Source organism: Silene latifolia, chromosome 3 (genome assembly GCF_048544455.1).
Source record: "Silene latifolia isolate original U9 population chromosome 3, ASM4854445v1, whole genome shotgun sequence".
In the NCBI taxonomy this organism is placed as follows: Eukaryota; Viridiplantae; Streptophyta; class Magnoliopsida; order Caryophyllales; family Caryophyllaceae; genus Silene; species Silene latifolia.
This window is the reverse complement of record NC_133528.1, coordinates 141,075,851-141,085,788: the sequence shown is the minus strand read 5'-3', so window position 1 is coordinate 141,085,788 and position 9,938 is coordinate 141,075,851. Positions and strand designations below refer to the sequence as shown.

Sequence of the window (9,938 nt, the reverse complement as noted above, 5' to 3'; positions counted from 1 at the left end):
GATTGCTTTAACTATGTTTTATTTTAGTGGAATAAATAAATATTAGACAAATTGTGATACAAACTATTTCCAACTTTATAGTAAAGATTCAATCATATCGTATAAGATTCTTTGTATCCTTATAACACACCTTATCTTTATAGGGTGTGATTATGAAAGTGATCTTGTGATACCATATCACACTCTATTTGGTGTAAAATAAAGTCATTACTTCATGGTTCTCATCCTAAATAAAGTACTAATACTTTGGTTTTTATACTTCATAAGAAGAATTCATTGAATTTATTCAAAGAATTTCTCTTCTTACCTCATTAAGTGGATACCAAGTATCAACTTAGTTCGTCGGTAAAAGAGAAGAAGTAATAATAACCTTCTCAGATTGAAAATATATTCGACCATACACTTCAAAGTGTAAATAGGGCGAATATCATGCTCTATTCATAATCCTTTTCCAGAAAAAGTTATGAATTAACTTGCTTTGAATACAAGATTCGCACTCACCAAAAGATTCCCAATCAAATGGTTTGGGAGACTAGTCAAAACTAGTTTCTAAGTGTGATTTTCAATCGAGAATTGAGAAATGATTGGAGTCACCAACTTGAGTCTTGTAAATATGACATTTATTTCTAGTTTGAATATAATTACCTTGATTTTTATGGTCTCACCATAAACTTAATCGTGGTATGTAAGCTTGTTTATTTACATTGTTATTTAGCTTAGTTGATCTCCTACTTCAACCCAAATTGTGACACCCTTAGACACAACCATTTGCAATCGAAAATCCTACATCAATACCCGTCCCTTGGGATCCGACCTTTACTTACCTCTTTACTAATAGTAGAGTAGTTTGTGAAGTTATAAATATTGTTTTGGTCTAGGTAACTTTTGACGACGAGTAACAAAACCGACGAACCAAAAATGGCGCCGTTGCCGGGGACGGTGTTAACTTGATTTGATTTTCTTTGATTGTTTTTAGTTGTGTGTTTCTTTACCTTGGGGAAGTAAAACTCCTCAAGGTTTGTTCTAATTGTTTTCAAGTTGTTTGATATTTTGCATGTCTAGGAGATCACAAGGTAACTTGTTACCCATTGATCTTGAAATTGAAAGAACTTTGACCAACAATAGAAGACTTGCTAGAAATACTTTGAGAGGTATTGGTGAGATTGTGGACATTCAACCAAATAACCCGCCACAAAATCAACCCACAATGCCTAAATTTTCATCACATTCCGTACCAACCGAGGAGAACCTACCAAATGGTACTCCCACACCACAACATTTGACCGGTAATTTCATTGCAAAATAAGCATTTATCCAATTAGTCGAAAGAAGCCAATTTGGGGGGATGCCTAGTGAAGACCCACATTCTCATATGGAGACTTTTTGTGATTATTGTGATGCGATTTCTCAAACCGGAGTTGCTCAAGACCAAATTCGATGGGTCTTATTTCCTTTTTCTTTGATTGGTACCACGAAACAATGGTTAAAGAGCCTTGATAAGGCTACTCTTGGTATTGACTCTTGGAAGAAATTGGCACTTGCTTTCTACAAGAAATTCTATCCTCCGAAAAAGACTAACATGCTAAGAGCCCAAATCACGGGATTCAAACAAAGGGACGAAGAATCTTTGTATGAAGCTTGGGAGCGATTCAAAGGAACTTGCCGCTCATGTCCTCATCACGGATTTAGCGAGTGGTTCTTGGTACAATAATTTTGGAATGGTCTATATGAAGACTCCCGAAACATTCTCAATATGAAATCAAATGGTATGTTTACCGAAGTTGATGATAATCAAACATGGAACAAGATTGAGGAAATGGCGGTCCATAACTCACAATATAGTAGCCCTCGGAAGGCTACTAGAGGAGGAAAGCATGAAGTGGACTCTATTACTCAATTGTGTGCTCAACTTAGTGCTCATATTGATATCATTAATTTGAAGTTTGAGAAGGCTATGGCTAAGCTTGAGGAAGCCTCCAAATCTAAGCAACATGTGAATGCCATGGTGGCATCTTCATCAATTCCAAGTGGAGTATATAAGAGTTGTGGAACTTTGGGACATGACCAAAGTGAATGTAGGGGAACAAGTGAACAAGTGAATGATGTCCAAGCATACAAGAGTGGTACCCCTTATTCCTACTATTACAATGAAAACACCAAATTCCATCCCAACCTCTCATACAAAAGCCAAAATGTTCAAAACCCTCAACCAACATACACCCCACCTCCAATGAGAAACCAAGCTCAAAGACCCTTTTACAACCAAAACCAAGGTTACCAAAATCAAACTCCATACAATCAAAAAATGACCAAGGTTTTGATGTTTAAAAAGCGGTCCTCCAAATGCAAAAGAAACAACAAGAGTTTTTCACTCAAATGCAAAAGGATAGCCAAGCAAAAGACATCACCATTAACAACATACTAGCTCACACAAAGATGTTGGAGACCCAAATGTCTCAATTAGCATCTTCAAGTTCACAAAGACAAAAGGGGCAATTACCACCTCAAGGTAATCCCCCAAGACAAGAATCGGTGAGTGCCATCCATTTGAGGAGTGGTACAAGGTATGAAGGGCCGAAAAGGCCCGTTGATGAAGATGTTGTGAATGCTAGTGACAAGGAAAGAGTTGTTGAAAACTCTAAAGAAGAAGAACCCACCATTCAAGAAGTTTCAAAGGAGAATGAAGAGAAGGCTAAAGAGAAAGAGCCTATTGTGATTAGACTTCCTTTTCCAAGTCGTCAAGATAAGCCTAAGTTTGATGACCAACTTGGAAAATTCATGGAGATTGTGAAAAACTTGGAAGTCTCAATTCCATTTACGGAATTAATCAATCATGTTCCGGCCTATGCAAAGTATATGAAAGATATTCTTACGAAGAAGAAATCCATCCGGAAGCTTGAGACTATTGCTTTCACTAAGGTGAGTAGTGCCATCCTACAGGGAAGTTCACCTCCAAAACAAAAGGATCCGGGATGTTTCTCCATTCCATGTACCATTGGCGACACCACGATCAACAAAGCTCAATGTGATCTTAGGGCAAGTGTGAGTGTCATGCCGTATTCGGTGTGCAAGAGGCTAGGAATGGGAGAAATCAAGTGCATTAATATCACACTTCAAATGGCGGATCGATCTACGAAGACACCTTTAGGGGTATGGGAAGATGTGCCGGTAAGAATTGGCAAGTTCTTCATCCCGGTGGACTTTGTTATTGTTGACATGGAAGAAGACTCCAACATTCCTATCATTTTAGGAAGACCTTTCTTACACACCGCGGGAGCGGTGATCGATGTGAAACATGGAGAGCTCACCCTTGAAGTGGGAGATGAAACAATCACTTTTAATATTGACAAGACAATGAGAGCTCCCCGATTACATGAGCCATGTTTTATGGTTGATCACTATAGCCGGCAAGATGATAGGAAGAAGTTGGCATTTCATTGGAAGAAGAAAGTGGATGATGCTCCGTCCAAAGAGCAAGGAAATCTCAACAAAGAGAGCTTGAAAAGCTCACCCATGACAAGTGAAGAAGAAGGCCTCATTGGCCAAGACAAGAAAGAAGGAGAGTTGTCTTCATCAACTCATGACATTTTCGGGGAACAAGTAGATGAAGTATGCGGTCTTTGGGATGATGAGTTTGAAGGGATATTCAATCCCTATATCAGTAATGCTATGACCCAAGACCACCATGAAGAACAACAAGTGAAAAGGTCTATTGAAGATCTTTATCATGACAATGAACAAACTTTCGACTACTTCTTCAAGGTGTTGAGCAACATCAACAACACCTTGAACATGCCCCCTTGACATCTCATTATTGGATGAGAGTTTGGTGGAGTCCTCCCTAAACCACCACTTGTAAATATTCTAACTCCCTAACTTGCATTTTAATTATTGTATTGCATTTTTGTCAATTTTGGATTAACATTTTTATGCCTTGATCAAGATTTTCATCATTTTGAGAGAAGTAAGGGAGGGACTTATGTGATTATTGATGTGTAGTGTTTTGCCTTAATGTGGGGATAGCAATTGCCTAGGCTATCCAAGCCTTCGTAGTGCCCCCACAATGAAGACCACAAGAAATGAAGAGTAAATGACATGGGTTACGAGATGCCCACGGATGGACCTGAATCCGTATGGCAGAGGGACATTCCGAGCGGCCCGATGGGAATCCACTCGTCCTAAAGAACAATCCGAGCGTCCTGGGTAGGATACGCTCGTCCTGTGAAACTGGAAAAGAAAATTTTGGGTCTGACTGAGAATCCGAGCGTCCTACTTGAGAATCCGCTCGTCTCAGCCAGGACGTTCGTCCCAGAGGAAATCCGCTCGTCTTATCACTGGCAAAATTTGGGGTTTCTCCCTGGAAAGGAATCCTAGCGTCTCCAACTCGAGATGCTCGTCCCACTTAAAAAGACGCTCGTCCTACTGATAATCCGCTCGTCCCCAGTGCATTTTTCCTGAAGCCAAAAGCAGAAGAATCCGAGCGTCCCGACTGCTGCCCGCTCGTCTCCCCCTCCGATTTTCAAAAAATAACGGGATTAAAAACCCCCACTTTCCTAATTCATTTCCTCATTCAAACATAAACACTACCCCAAACCCTCAAAACCCTCATTCTCTCCATCAACCAACATCAAATTTCTCAACCAAAATCACCCAAATTAAATCCAAACTTCCTCAAAACACAAATAAATCACTCCTTTGCCAACAACAAGTGATTAAAACACAAACATCTTCAAAGTTTGAGTCGATTTTTGGGATACAAGGCAACATTCAACTATCCTAAATCGATTTGGGTCTTATTGAAATTTGAAGAAATCAAGCTTATCTTTGGTGTTACTACATAAAGGAGCATGGCAAGAACAAAAGGTGGAAGTAAGGCACCCCCAAAGAAGAACCTTTCCAAAAGACAACAAGCTCTTCAAGATATTCAAGCATCTAAGGCATTGGTGGTTCAAAATGCAAGGTTGGAAATTCAAGAGTCTATTCCTCCTATGGAAGCTTCTACTTCTATTCCGGTTGTTGAACAACTAGATGATTATCCGGAGAGTTGACTTATTCATCCCTCACCTTAGAGTTCTTAAGCTCTTTGAAAGTTACCAAGGTGGAGGCTCTAAGGAATATTGAGGAAGAAGAGGGTAGTGAGGAAGAAGAGGGAAGTTCAAGTACAAGTGATGATAACTCCGGCTCTATGGAGGTTGATGTTGATGATTCAAGTGAAGTTGGTGATGATGATGGAGATGATAGTGATGACGCCATGGGCGAAGATTGAGGTTTGTCTATTTCTCTTGTTTTTCATATAATTTTTATCTTGATCATAATTTGGAGTCCTAGCATCATCTAGAGGACTCACACCTCGGTCACATTGAGGTGTTTATTTTATTGTTCCCACATTCAAAATCCAAAATGACAAATGTAGTTTCATGCATAACATCTTTATGCATGAACTCCCCCAATTTTTTGACATTAGAAATAGTGTCTATTTTGGTTTGGGGAAGTTTATGCATATGCATTGGGAGCTAATCTAAATTATGCTCTCCAACATAACAAAAACCATGCATCATATAGCATAGCTTAGTTTGCATTCACTCTTGTTTATATGTCATATAATTTGCATTTAGCTTAGAAATCATGCATTTTCATATAGATTGCATAATTTTCTATCGTATTGGCCATTGAGAATAATGCCCATACTAGTGTGGGGATGCGAAATTCTAACTTGACTTTTTAAAACAAATATGATAAAAATTAAAAAAATTTGAAAAATACAAAAATATGTCTTTTAATTTCATTAAAACAAAATTTAAAAAAATTCAAAAATTCAAAAATCCAAAAACATGTTCATTTCCTTTGTAATGTAGACTTGTATATATTATTTTGTATATATTGTGTTTGTTCATCCTTTTTCACATTGATCGACTACGCCACATCCGAGACATGAGGATATTGAAGACCGCATGGTATGATCTTTCCAATCTCCTTTTTCGTCTTTATGTTAATGACTATGTGGCTTTATTTTGATTGATGCGGTATAAACAATGTGAATTTAGGATTGCATCTAGATTATTTGGCATACAAGTTGGTAGAAGCATATGCATTAGGTTGTATAAATGTTAGTTGCATCATGGCATATAGTTGCATTTAGGAAACATTTTGTGAAACCATCTATTTGGGAAGCTTGAAAAGTGTATATAAGGCCCTTATAGATACTTTTTCTTCTTAAGACTTTGCTTGTTAGAATACTTGTAAAACACCCTAGGATGTGTCATGCTAGTATCCTTTGACCCATGGATTAAGGCCTAGTCAAAAGTACCTTGTGGTGTGATAACTCCTTGGCTACCGTTTATTCCAAGGTGACCCTTGAAACCATGCAACCATCCATCATCCGCGTTCTACCACATTTTTGTCATCAAAGGGAATGGGCACAAAAATTGTTCAAATTTGAGTTCAAGAAATGAAATGAAAAGTGAAAAAGTTTGCAAATTATATCAAATGAAAAGAGGAGAAAAAATAGACTCCTAAAGCTTCAAAAATAAGCACCCTCCCTACAAATGGGGTGACTTTGAAAATGTTCAAAAGAAAATGCAAAAAGTTGAAAATTGTCAAGTGTTGAAAATGCTAAAAGTCGAAAGAAATGGCAAAGAAAGTGTTCTCAAAGTGTTAATGCCACAAGAAATTGGGGGAAAAAACAACAAAAAGCAAACTCCCACATGAAACTTAAAGTTCTATTGATCCCTTTTTCCATCGTATCCACTTTTTTTGCATGGTAGAGAGGGGACGACCCTTCTTCTTGTCTAGGCAAGAAGGGGAATTCCGCGATCCTCCAGTGTTTCTAACACCATAGGGAGTCTACTCTTGACGAAAGCATTTAACGATTGAGGATAAAGGTACCCTAGCTTGACACAACTTGGAGGTGATTTATTGGTATCCTTCTAGGCTTAGTAGTTTGAAGAAACCGTATCTATGATGGAATGTGTACCCTTAGATTGTTTCCCTTATAGATAATTTCCGCCACTTAGATGAGGAAAGTGGCTATTCGTTTTTGTAGATGCATCCATTACTTGTTTTGTGTGCCTTAGTGCTTGGATGTATCGCCATTTTGGCAAGCCCCACCTTGCCTTACAAGAAGGCATCCTACCTCATGGTTGTCTTGTTGTGAGTTGAAGGGGCGGAGTGAGACCCGCTAATTGTCTCACATCGGCTATATTAGTAGGTTAGTTTGAATAAGGGTCCTAGTTTTTGTCACTTCTTTACTCGGGACGAGCAAAGGTTCGGTTTGGGGATATTTGATGTGACTCATATTTGAGCACATTTAGTCCCCGAATTAGCCTCGTTCCTATGCTTTTTAGTGCATAATTGGGTCATTTACTATCTTTAGTCTTTCGTTTTGCATATTCTTTGAGGTTTTGATCCCTTGGTAGGAAAGGAGTAAGAACCTTGCATTTTCATGGCAAAATAGAGCTAAATCGATCGAATCTAATGACCAAGCATCAAAGGGAAGACAATGCTAGAAGGCCTGTGTAGTAGCTTGAGCAATGGTAAAAAGATCCTTGCATCTCAAATAAGATTCTTGAGGATTGTTGAAGAAAGAAAAGAAGAAGAGGTGACTGCCCAGTAATCCGAGCGTCGCAGTGCCCAGGACGAGCGTCGACCTGCTACAGTTCGAGCGTCCCGTGCTCAAGACGCTCATCTTGAGGCCTTGTGATCCGAGCGTCCCGACCCCCAATCCGCTCGGATTCCACTCCAGTGCAAGCCGTCCCTCAGCCAAGCCGCTCGGATATGCGCATCTCTTTCGAGAGGAGCACTTCCTCAACTTTTCTTAAGGGTCTTAATCGTCATTTAAGCCCTTAGTAACCTTAATTTATGTACCTAATCCTTAGTATAAATACCCCATTGTACTAATTATATTATCTTGTTCCTCTTATGCAATCTTAATCTCATCTTAATCTTGTAATCAACTCTTAATCTAGCATTAATACAAATCTCATTTCTTAATCTTTCCTTAATTTCTCTATTGTTCGTCATTTATTTTGGGTAATTGAAGATTATTTAGGGTTTATTTGGAGGATTGACAACCTTCCATCAATCATCAAGCACTTCTATTATTCTTTGCTTTATTATTTGGAATCATCTTTAGATATAATTCTCTTAATCCTTTTTAATTATTGTTAATCATCTTCATTTATTCATCATGTTTTGTCTTGCTAGTATGATTGACAACCTTGTTAGCATGTTAAACTTGATAATTAGTGTGGACAACGCCCTCGGGAACTGCGTCCGCGGGATCCACACTAGGCATAATCGACTCGAGGTTCTTTCGAATCGAATTAAGACAAATTAGAGTCGCCACCAAGTTTTTTGGGAACTTGGAACCGTTCAAGTCAACTTTACACCTTTCATCGAAAACCATAAAGCCAAATCGACTACGAGTGATTAAAGATAAAGACTTGTACCCTATATCACTCGATTTGAATGACTCTCGTAATCCAATGGTATTTAGACGGATCCACAAACCATAGATCTTAAGTAAGGGGTGAGGGTACATGTTAGGAAGCCCGTAAGGACACCCAACCCCGCCCGTCAATAACGGCCTTTACTAAGTCAAGTGTCGAATTTCAAACAAGGTCATAGCTACTACGATATATGATATGCAAACATCGTTTTCAAAACCCTAACATGTGAAGTTTCTATGTCGATTTAGATGCAACTAAACTAACTTTGTCAAAGTTGTAATTTAGCATGTGGGTTGATTGATCTAGCAACATACAAAACAAAGCAAACAAGGCTTAGGGGGAATGGGGGAGCCGTTGGGATCTATCCTATTACAACCCAGACATTTCATGCCGACACAACGATAAATTAAAGATACAACTCGATCTAAAATACAACGCTATACACAAAACCGTACATGACACATTACACGGCCAATTCGGCTTAGGGAAACGTGCACAAGGGGGGTGGCCCACGGCTTACATGACTCACGGCCTTGGGTCACTCCTCGTGATGTGTGCTTTCACTTAATCTCATCGAATTAGACATAGGGCTACGCACCAAAGCATGCATTAGCATAAATCGGGCCATGTTGCTTTAAACAACATGCGATTTACTACGCTCTTACATGCATTGGGGCACAACCATCTAACCAAACAAGTCTAAGGTTTTTGAAGAAGTTTTGACTCGATAAAAGTAAAACGAACTTGAAAATTAAAACTCGATGAACAAACTATAAATTACAAGCTACGAAACGACAAAGAACAAATGATATAAAACAAACGAAACAAGAAAAGGCGCGGCCACCCTCACGGCCTAAAGCCACGTCCACCCTAGTTCCTAGGTTAGATTCATTAGTTAGATCAATTGATTGCGAAACAAGTTCGAAAGCGGGCTAGAAAACAAGTTAGAAACGACGTTGATCGATTGAAAAGATGTCTTGCAAATGTGTACTCTACACGGCCTAAAGGGGTCAAATTAGGTCAAGGAGTTACGATATTAACGCTACTCATCGAGTGTTAATAGGAAGGTGCTAATCACGCACTCCTATGCTAGCGAGAAATCGAGTGAAAAGAGAGATGCGTTCAATTAGGTTATAGAATTGTTAGTTGATTTTTAAAGCTATGTCGATGTACCCTAACGTGTCTAATTAGGTTATTAAATTGATCTAATGTCATCTAAACAAGTTATATGTCAACAATAAGAGGTCATACTAACATGCGAAGGGTCCTAGGGTGGGTCGAATTACACGAAACAAAAGAGGGGTCAAAAGCGAAGAGCGAAGTTAGAATTCGTTTTATTAATGCCCTACCTTGAACACGAGGATATGTAAATGAGACGGGGGTTACGACCGCCTGATGTAGCGGATTTCTTTCCCATCTCAAGTCAACGCGGGTGTTCATGGTGGTACTTTAACTCATACTCGGACTAAACTAGTTTCATAGTTAATGATA

General features: G+C 38.9%; 1 non-coding gene across 1 annotated transcript; it reads right to left on the bottom strand.

The window, feature by feature from the left end:
• Window positions 1-1,579: 1,579 nt before the first annotated feature.
• LOC141650834 (small nucleolar RNA R71) lies at window positions 1,580-1,686 on the bottom strand. Its single transcript, XR_012546846.1, has one exon. It is a non-coding gene; the product is annotated as a small nucleolar RNA R71 (small nucleolar RNA).
• Window positions 1,687-9,938: the final 8,252 nt, after the last annotated feature.